Source organism: Mesocricetus auratus, unplaced genomic scaffold, assembly GCF_017639785.1.
Source record: "Mesocricetus auratus isolate SY011 unplaced genomic scaffold, BCM_Maur_2.0 Super-Scaffold_100010, whole genome shotgun sequence".
In the NCBI taxonomy this organism is placed as follows: domain Eukaryota; kingdom Metazoa; phylum Chordata; class Mammalia; order Rodentia; family Cricetidae; genus Mesocricetus; species Mesocricetus auratus.
Window position 1 is genome coordinate 84,584,580 of NW_024429194.1, and position 7,423 is coordinate 84,592,002.

The following is a 7,423-nucleotide window of genomic DNA, read 5'->3' on the forward strand; positions in this document are numbered from 1 at the left end:
CTCCCTTGTTTCGCATCACCTGCTTCCCAATCCATGCCCTCTTTGTAAGTGGCCCCATCTCTCTGCCCCACAGGTTACGGACTAGGGGAGGCATGTGACCTAGTCTGGGGGGTTGGCATGGTGGTGGCACACGCCTTTAATCCCAGCACTGGGGAGTCAAAGGCAAACGGATCTCTGTGAGTTCCAGGCCAGCCTGATAGATAGATAGATAGATAGATAGATAGATAGATAGATAGATAGATAGATAGGTAGGTAGGTAGGTAGGTAGGTAGGTAGATAGATAGATCTTAAAGGCATCAAGATCCTGCCAAATATCAATTAAATGCTTGTTGCTTGTTTTCTTGACACTGGGGCAGGGCACCTCATTTTACTGCCAACAAAACCGAAGCCAGAGGTAAGTGTTAAGCCAGAGGTCCATTCATCTGGGAAGCAATCACCCCGTGTATGCACTGGGCCCTCCCCAATCCACACCCTCTGTCTGCTTGTCTTAGTTAGCTTTCTGCTGCTATGATGAAATGCTAACCAACGTCAGGCTGTGGAGGAAAGTGCTGATTTGGCTTACACATCCATCACTAAGGGAAGGCAGCAACCTGGAGGCGGGCGCTGGAGCAGAGGCCATGGAGGGTGCTGCTTACTGCCTGTTCCTGGCCGCTTGCTTACCTTGCTTTCTTTTCAACTCAGAATCACCTGCCCCAGGAGTAGTACCACAGTAGGCAATCGTTAATCAAGGAAATACCCCATGGATATGTCCACAGGCCAATGAAAGGAGGCAGCTTCCCAGCTGGGCTTCTCTCTTTCCACAAACTCTAGTTTGTGTCATGATGGGGAAAAAACTACAAAAAAAAAAACAAAAACAAAACCAAAAGAACAGCTCCCCATCACCACCCCATGAAGGATGGGACACCCTGCCCAGCCCTTCCAACTTCCATGGCGAGTATATGACAGGGTCTCTTCATGAGGCTGGGACTCCAGGAAAGATACAATGGCTGCCCTAGGGACCAGTTGTTCTGGCAGGGGCCTGACTGCGGAGGTGAGAGGCTTCCTACAAAGATGAAAGGTCCAGGAAGTGTGCACAAAGCTAGGAGGTGACCCGCGGCATGAACTGGCCCATCCAGACGGCAGCCGGAGCTGGGTAGGAAGACTTCAGGTCATCGTGGATTCCCAGGATGCCTCACCAAAGGTGAGACACGTGCACTGGGCTTTGGAGGCTTTTCAGGACTGAGTCGGGGGAGAGAAGGGTGGGGCAGTGGCAAAGGAAAGGAAGGGTACTAAGGCAGGGGTAGGCAGAAAGGGCAGGCATGCCCAGCCCTGGCCAGCGGGATGCACAGCTGAAAACACCTGGAGAATGAAAACCTTCAGGGTGGAAAGAAAATCCCAGCCGTTCTCTCCTGACAACACTGGTGTAACATTCCGGTGGTCCCGTGGGACTTTGAGAACTCTCCAGGCAGTAAGCTTGCAGGTCCATGACCTCAGCACAGGCTCCTGGAGGGCTACCCAGTCCTAGATTGTGTTCCCAGGGTGATGTACACCTCACTTCCTTCCAGACAACTCCTTTGTTTCTCTAGGCACCGCAGACCCTCAGTACTCGCAGCCTCTCTACCCAACCCCAGGACAGTGAGTGGATCCCAGAGACATGGAGGATTCAGATAGAGACCAGGATGGAAGCAGAAGAGAGAGAGGAGCCATCGACCTGCTACAGGCTAGGAGTGCAACTCCTGTCTCCACAAGAAGCAAGGTTGGGGCAGTCCCTCTCAGAGGCCTCGCTGGCTGCGGGAGCTTCATTTATTCATTATTGCTATTTATATTGTGCCTGGTATTTGCAGAAGGCTACATCAGCCGCACACACTCATTAGGCCCCACCATGCTCTGGGAACTGAGCCTGCCAAGTCCTGCCAGGGGGTGGGGGAAATAGATGGCAGCCTAGTGTCCCCCAACATACCCACCTGGCAGCCTGCAGGCTCCCCATTGGTTCTGCACAAGCTACCTCCCAGGGACAAAGCCTAGCTTGCTCAGTACTCTAGTGCTGCTGGACAGAGCACGCGCACGCGCACGCACGCACACACACACACACACACACACACACAGAGTCACCCTGATGGAGAATTTTCTCACAATCGCAGGAGCCAGACAGTCATCTATTGCTGGGACTGAAGGAAGCTGGGGAAGAATTCTGACCCTAGGATCTAAAATTAGGTCTTTTCTGGACTTAAAGATCATAAGGGCATGGAGGCAGATATTTCAGTATCCTCACAATCATGCTCATTCGGCTCTCAGACACTCACAGACCATTTAACCTATCTGTGCCTGGCTCTGGTGGGAGCCCCTGGCAAGCACTAACACTTTTAATCCTTGCCACAATCTTGTAAAATTCCTTGCTTCTGTTTTACAGGCGAAGGTCAGTTGGCACAGAGAGGTGAGGTGACGTGTGGGAGGTCACATAACTAAGTGGTAGAGCTGGGACTCGAATTTGGAGCATCTGTTCTTAACTGGAATTCTAAATTCAAAGCACTAAAAAGCAGGCCAGCAAGATGCCTCAGCAGGATAAGGCACTCGCTGCCAATTCTGACTGACAACCTGAGTTCGATCCCCAGGACCCATATGGTGGAAGGAAAACCAACTCTCAGTTGTCCTTTGACCTCTACGCACATACTGTGTCACACACACATACATTAAATAGACAAATAAAAATGTAGCAACATTTTTAAAAACTCCCATAGTCAAGCTTTCCAGGACGCTAAGCCAGGAGTGCCTTTGGCCCCTAAAGAAGGGAGACTCCTGGCCAAAGGGGTGTGGGTGTGAGGAGGGGGTGGCCTGATCAGCACAGCTCAGGCCCCATCCCCCTCCCAGTTACCCTCCAAGCAGAGATGCACCCTGACACCTACAAGCTTGGTCCAGACAGGAGCTCTGGGGACCACTAGCAAGACCCTGAAAGCAGCTCATTACAGGAGTCAGAGACAGGAAGAAATTCACAGTGGAAACTGAACTTCAACCTTCCCAATGCTCCTACTGGGTTCTGGGTCTGAGCCAGGGTGGAGGACATTTCAGATGAAAAAGCCTGAAAGTGCTGACTACAGGAAACATGGAGGAGGTTTGGAGCTAGACACTAGGGAGGGAGGCAGGGAGAGAGGGCCCGGCTTTCCATGTGGGGTGGGCTGGGTGAACTGACATCTCATGGGGCCCACAGAGGCCTTGAGGCCTCAGGACCCACTACTCAGGGTGGAGGATAAACGAAGAGCGGGGAATAAGAGAATATAAGACGGAGGGAGAGGTGCCCAAAGGGAACCCCAAAGGGGCCAGGACTTCAAGGCTACAATGTTGTCCCCTCCCACAAAGTCTCAGAAGATCAGGGAGACACACAAGAGTCTGTCTAGTGGGGATTTCCACCAGTCCCCTCCAAACTAATACAGCCAAGAACAGCTCTGGGTGGGTCAGCCAGTGTGCCCCACCCCTGAACGGGCCAGGCAGCAGAAGCAGTCAAAGGCAGGCCCAGAGAGGGTGGGATGCAGCTGGCTCGCCCAGCTAAGGAGTGGGGATGTGTCCTCTGCTCTGGCCAGTGTCCACTTGCTTCATTAGTCCACTTAACTTCCAATGGCCCAAGGTGGCAGGGTTGGGGACCTCCACATACAACTGAGAAAGCCCGAGCCCATCGAAATTAAATGAATTGCCCAGGGTCACGTGGCTAATGAGCAGCAAAAACTGGATTCTATGCCAGGGTGAACAAGGGTGAGCGTGTGCAGGCATGGGAAGGGGTGGTCCTTCTCCTACTACCCCAAGATACAAGAAGGAAGGGACAGAGGGCAAGTGGGGGAGCGCTGTAAAGGACCTTGGGTCCTGCCAGGTGGGAAACACCTGACATTCGGCCAAACATGACAGCTGATGGGCTAGAAGCTTGCTGGATAAGGTCTAAAGCATCCAGTCCAGACACATCTGGAAGGGCTACCCGGCACCCAGCACTTGCCACCGGCAAGGGAGAGCAGCGTGACAAGGAAGGACTGCTCAGACCTCCACCCAGTCAAACACACTAGTCATCCCCCAAAAACACTGCCCTGGACAGTCAGCAAAAGTTTTCCTTTTACCTCACACTCTCCTAGGCTCCAGCACGCAGTAGGCACTCAATAGTTGCTGGGTGCCTCTCTTTTTTCTTTTTAAGACAGTTTCAAGTAGCTCGGTCGACCTCAAACTTGCTTTGTAGCTGAAGATGACCTCGAACTTAAGGTCGTCCTTCCTCAACCAGCAGAGAGTCGGGATGACAGGCCTGGACGCCAGGTGGGGGTTTCTGCATTACTGAGGGGCTGAGCTCAGAGTTTCGAGTACCTAGGCAAATGCTCGGTGGACTGACTGAGCCACGTTCCCCAGCCCTCTGTTTGCCTTTCTTGAACACAACTCTAGAGGTCATTTCCAGACTTGTTCACTGGTAAAGAGGGGGAGACGGAAGGCTGGGGAAAAGGCTCAGCTGATGTCTGAGCTCAGTTCCTGGAACCCACATAGTGGAAAGAGAGAACCAACTCCCACAAGTCACACACACACACACACACACACACACACACACACACACACACACACACACACTTAAATCGTTTTCAAAAGAAAACCTTAAGAATTTTTTTAAAAAGCGCTGTGCAGTGGTGGTACACACCTTTACTCCCAGCACTTGGGAGGCAGAGGCAGGCGGATCTCTGTGAGTTCGAGGCCAGCCTGGGCTACAAGAGCTAGTGTCAGGACAGGCTCTAAAGCCACAGAGAAACCCTGTCTCGAAACCCCCCCCCAAAGAAAAGAAACAAAAAAGCAGATGAAGTAGAGAGATGTACTGTGACAAGCCAACTGGTTACTCAGCACCGTTTCTTGTATACCTGCCGAGTGCCAGGTTCCAGGTACAGAGAGATGCAGCCAGGCAGGGAGACAGCCGTGTCTGAACAACTTGAATACACATGTGTGGAAGAGAGCACAGCAGGCACGGTGACCTCGGCCGGGCCGGCCCATTTGAGTAGAGGAAGGTCATCCCCAATAAGGTGACAGCAGGAGCAAAGACCTGAGGAGCTGATGACACCAGGAGGGGGAGGGGAGGGGAGGAGAGGAGAGGGGAGGAAAGGGGAGGGGAGGGGAAGACAGGAGGGGAGGGGGAGGGGAGGGAAAGGGAGGGGAGGAGAGGACGGGAGAGGACGACAGGGGAGGGGGAGGGCAGCAGGGGAGGGGAGGGGAAGGGGGACAGGACAGCAGGGGAGGGGAGGGGAGGAGAGGGGAGGGGAGAGGACAGGAGGGGAGGGAGAGGAGGGGAGAGGAGGGGAAGGGAGGAGAGGACAGGAGGGGAGGGGAAGAGAGGGGAGGGGCAGCACTGAGGAAGCCTCGGGCCTGCCATGGTCTGGTGAAAGACCACCATGGGAAGACGGGTGTGGAGCAGCCCCACTTGTCTCTGCCTCTTCGTCCGTCTCCTTAGCGCCACCTGTGGCCACCTTTCTCTCCCTGACCTGGGGCTGCAGGTGTCAGTCTCACACAGACGCACCTCCTCTCCGTTCTCTCCAGGCGGCTCCTGCTGCTTAAAGAAAGAAGAATAGAACTGGCAACTCTCCCTTTTGTTCTGGATGGACAAAGGCTGGCTCCAGCCAGCAGACCTCCAGGGAGCTGCCTCCAACACCACCAAGGACAGACAGGACCTGAGCTGGCCATCGTCATGGTCTCCAGCATATGAGCCCTGACCCCAGCCCTGCAGCTTCTCCCCCACCCTGCACCCCTGCCCGACAGCTCTGCTGGGCACTTTGGGCACTCACTGGAAGTTCGTGGGCCTTGCTCAGAAACGGGGTGGAGGGGGTCTCTCATCAAGGATGCTTTAAGGTTTCTATCTTTTCTGTCTTATGTGTATGAGTGATTGCTTAAATGTACATCTATGCACCGTGTGCATGAAGTGCCCACAGATGCCACTGCAGAGGTCAGAAGAAGGTGTTGGATCCCCCAGGACAGACAGCTGTGAGCTGGGAATTGAACCCAGGTCCTCTGGAAGAGCAGTCAGTGCTCTTATCTGCTGAGCCATCTCTCCAGCTCTGGTCTCATGGTGGATAGTAAAGCTTCCCCCGGCCCTGCTCTGACCACCAGAGTCTTCCTGGCTCCAGACCCCCACTCTGCTGGTCTGCCTCTACCACACCTTGTCTGTTCAGACCAGAGCTCAGCCGAGAGTCACCACTTGGAGATCTGCCGAATCAATGAATGTATACATGCATGCATGCATGCATGAATGAATGAATGAATGAATGAATGAATGGGCAAGGATCACAGCAAGGAGGGAGTGATGGGTTAAGCAGGTTTTTATCAGGGGAACGTATACCTTAATGATGGAGTTAGAAAAAAAAAGAGGAAAATAGATTAGGGAGTTAGAAACTATAGATGCTAAACATCTAGTGAACCAGAGGGAGACCCGTCTATAGGGGAAAATAAAACAAGAGCAATAGGCAGGGAATGAAGATAGGATTGTCCTCTTGTTATGTTCTAATCACTAAGCATGTACTCCAACACTGAGCCACACCCCCAGCCCAGGGTTGTTTTTGTAAATACGGTGGTCGAGGTACCAATGAGACTCTGATGTTTTAGCAAAGGCCCTGGCTCTTGTGAAGCGCATGGCTGGGGAGAGCTTGTGTAGCACACACACACACACACTCTCTCTCTCACACACACACACACAGACACACACTTCTGCTCCTGGGCACTTGTTGTCAAGGACCCCCATCACAGACAGCCCTGACCAGCTGAGGCATTGCCCCATCCTCCATTCTGAAGCAGAGGCTGGGGTTCAAGCTAGCCAGACCTGTCTCACCAGCCCCACACCCACACCCACACCTTCCCTGAAACCTTTCCAGGAATCACAGTGGCACGCACAGACTGGCAAGAGGGGACTGGAGGAGGCCATGCACACCCAAGGGGGTGATCTAGGTGGCTTCCTGCAGAGCAGTTTGCGAGCTCAAGTGACCCTCCCCATCCTCAGGCTAGGAAGGTGAACCCTGCTGGAGTGGAACCTCGCTGCTGACTCTGTTTGAAAATCAGTGTCAATTCTATGTACGCAGTGTGGAATCAACATGGACCATCCCATACTGAAGCAGAAGCCAAATGAGAGGCATCACATCTGTTCCAGGTGGCCCGTACGTTCTCACTGCCACCCAGGTACCCACACATGCCCAGGCTGGAGAGGTGAATGCGACTATCACATACCCCTGGCAGGTGCAAAGCAAGGGAAAAAACAAAACAAAAAACCTTGACCAAGTTCACCCAGCAGGAAGTGGGAAGGTATGAAAGCAAGGTCCCAAAGCCAAGTATACATCCACTCCACTCTCCCCTGCCTGCCTAGGCCCATATGACCTGGGACCATCAGGTCATAGAAGCCCATAGGTCCTCCCATGCCATGACCCCCCAGAGAAATTTTGAGCTTGTCCAGTGCTTG

General features: G+C 53.3%; 1 long non-coding RNA gene across 1 annotated transcript; it reads left to right on the forward strand.

Moving 5' to 3' along the window:
* The first annotated feature begins 847 nt into the window (after positions 1–847).
* Positions 848–5,817, forward strand: LOC121142666. Its single transcript, XR_005879694.1, has 3 exons — positions 848–1,180; positions 1,566–1,735; positions 5,521–5,817. It is a non-coding gene; the product is annotated as an uncharacterized LOC121142666 (long non-coding RNA).
* Positions 5,818–7,423: the final 1,606 nt, after the last annotated feature.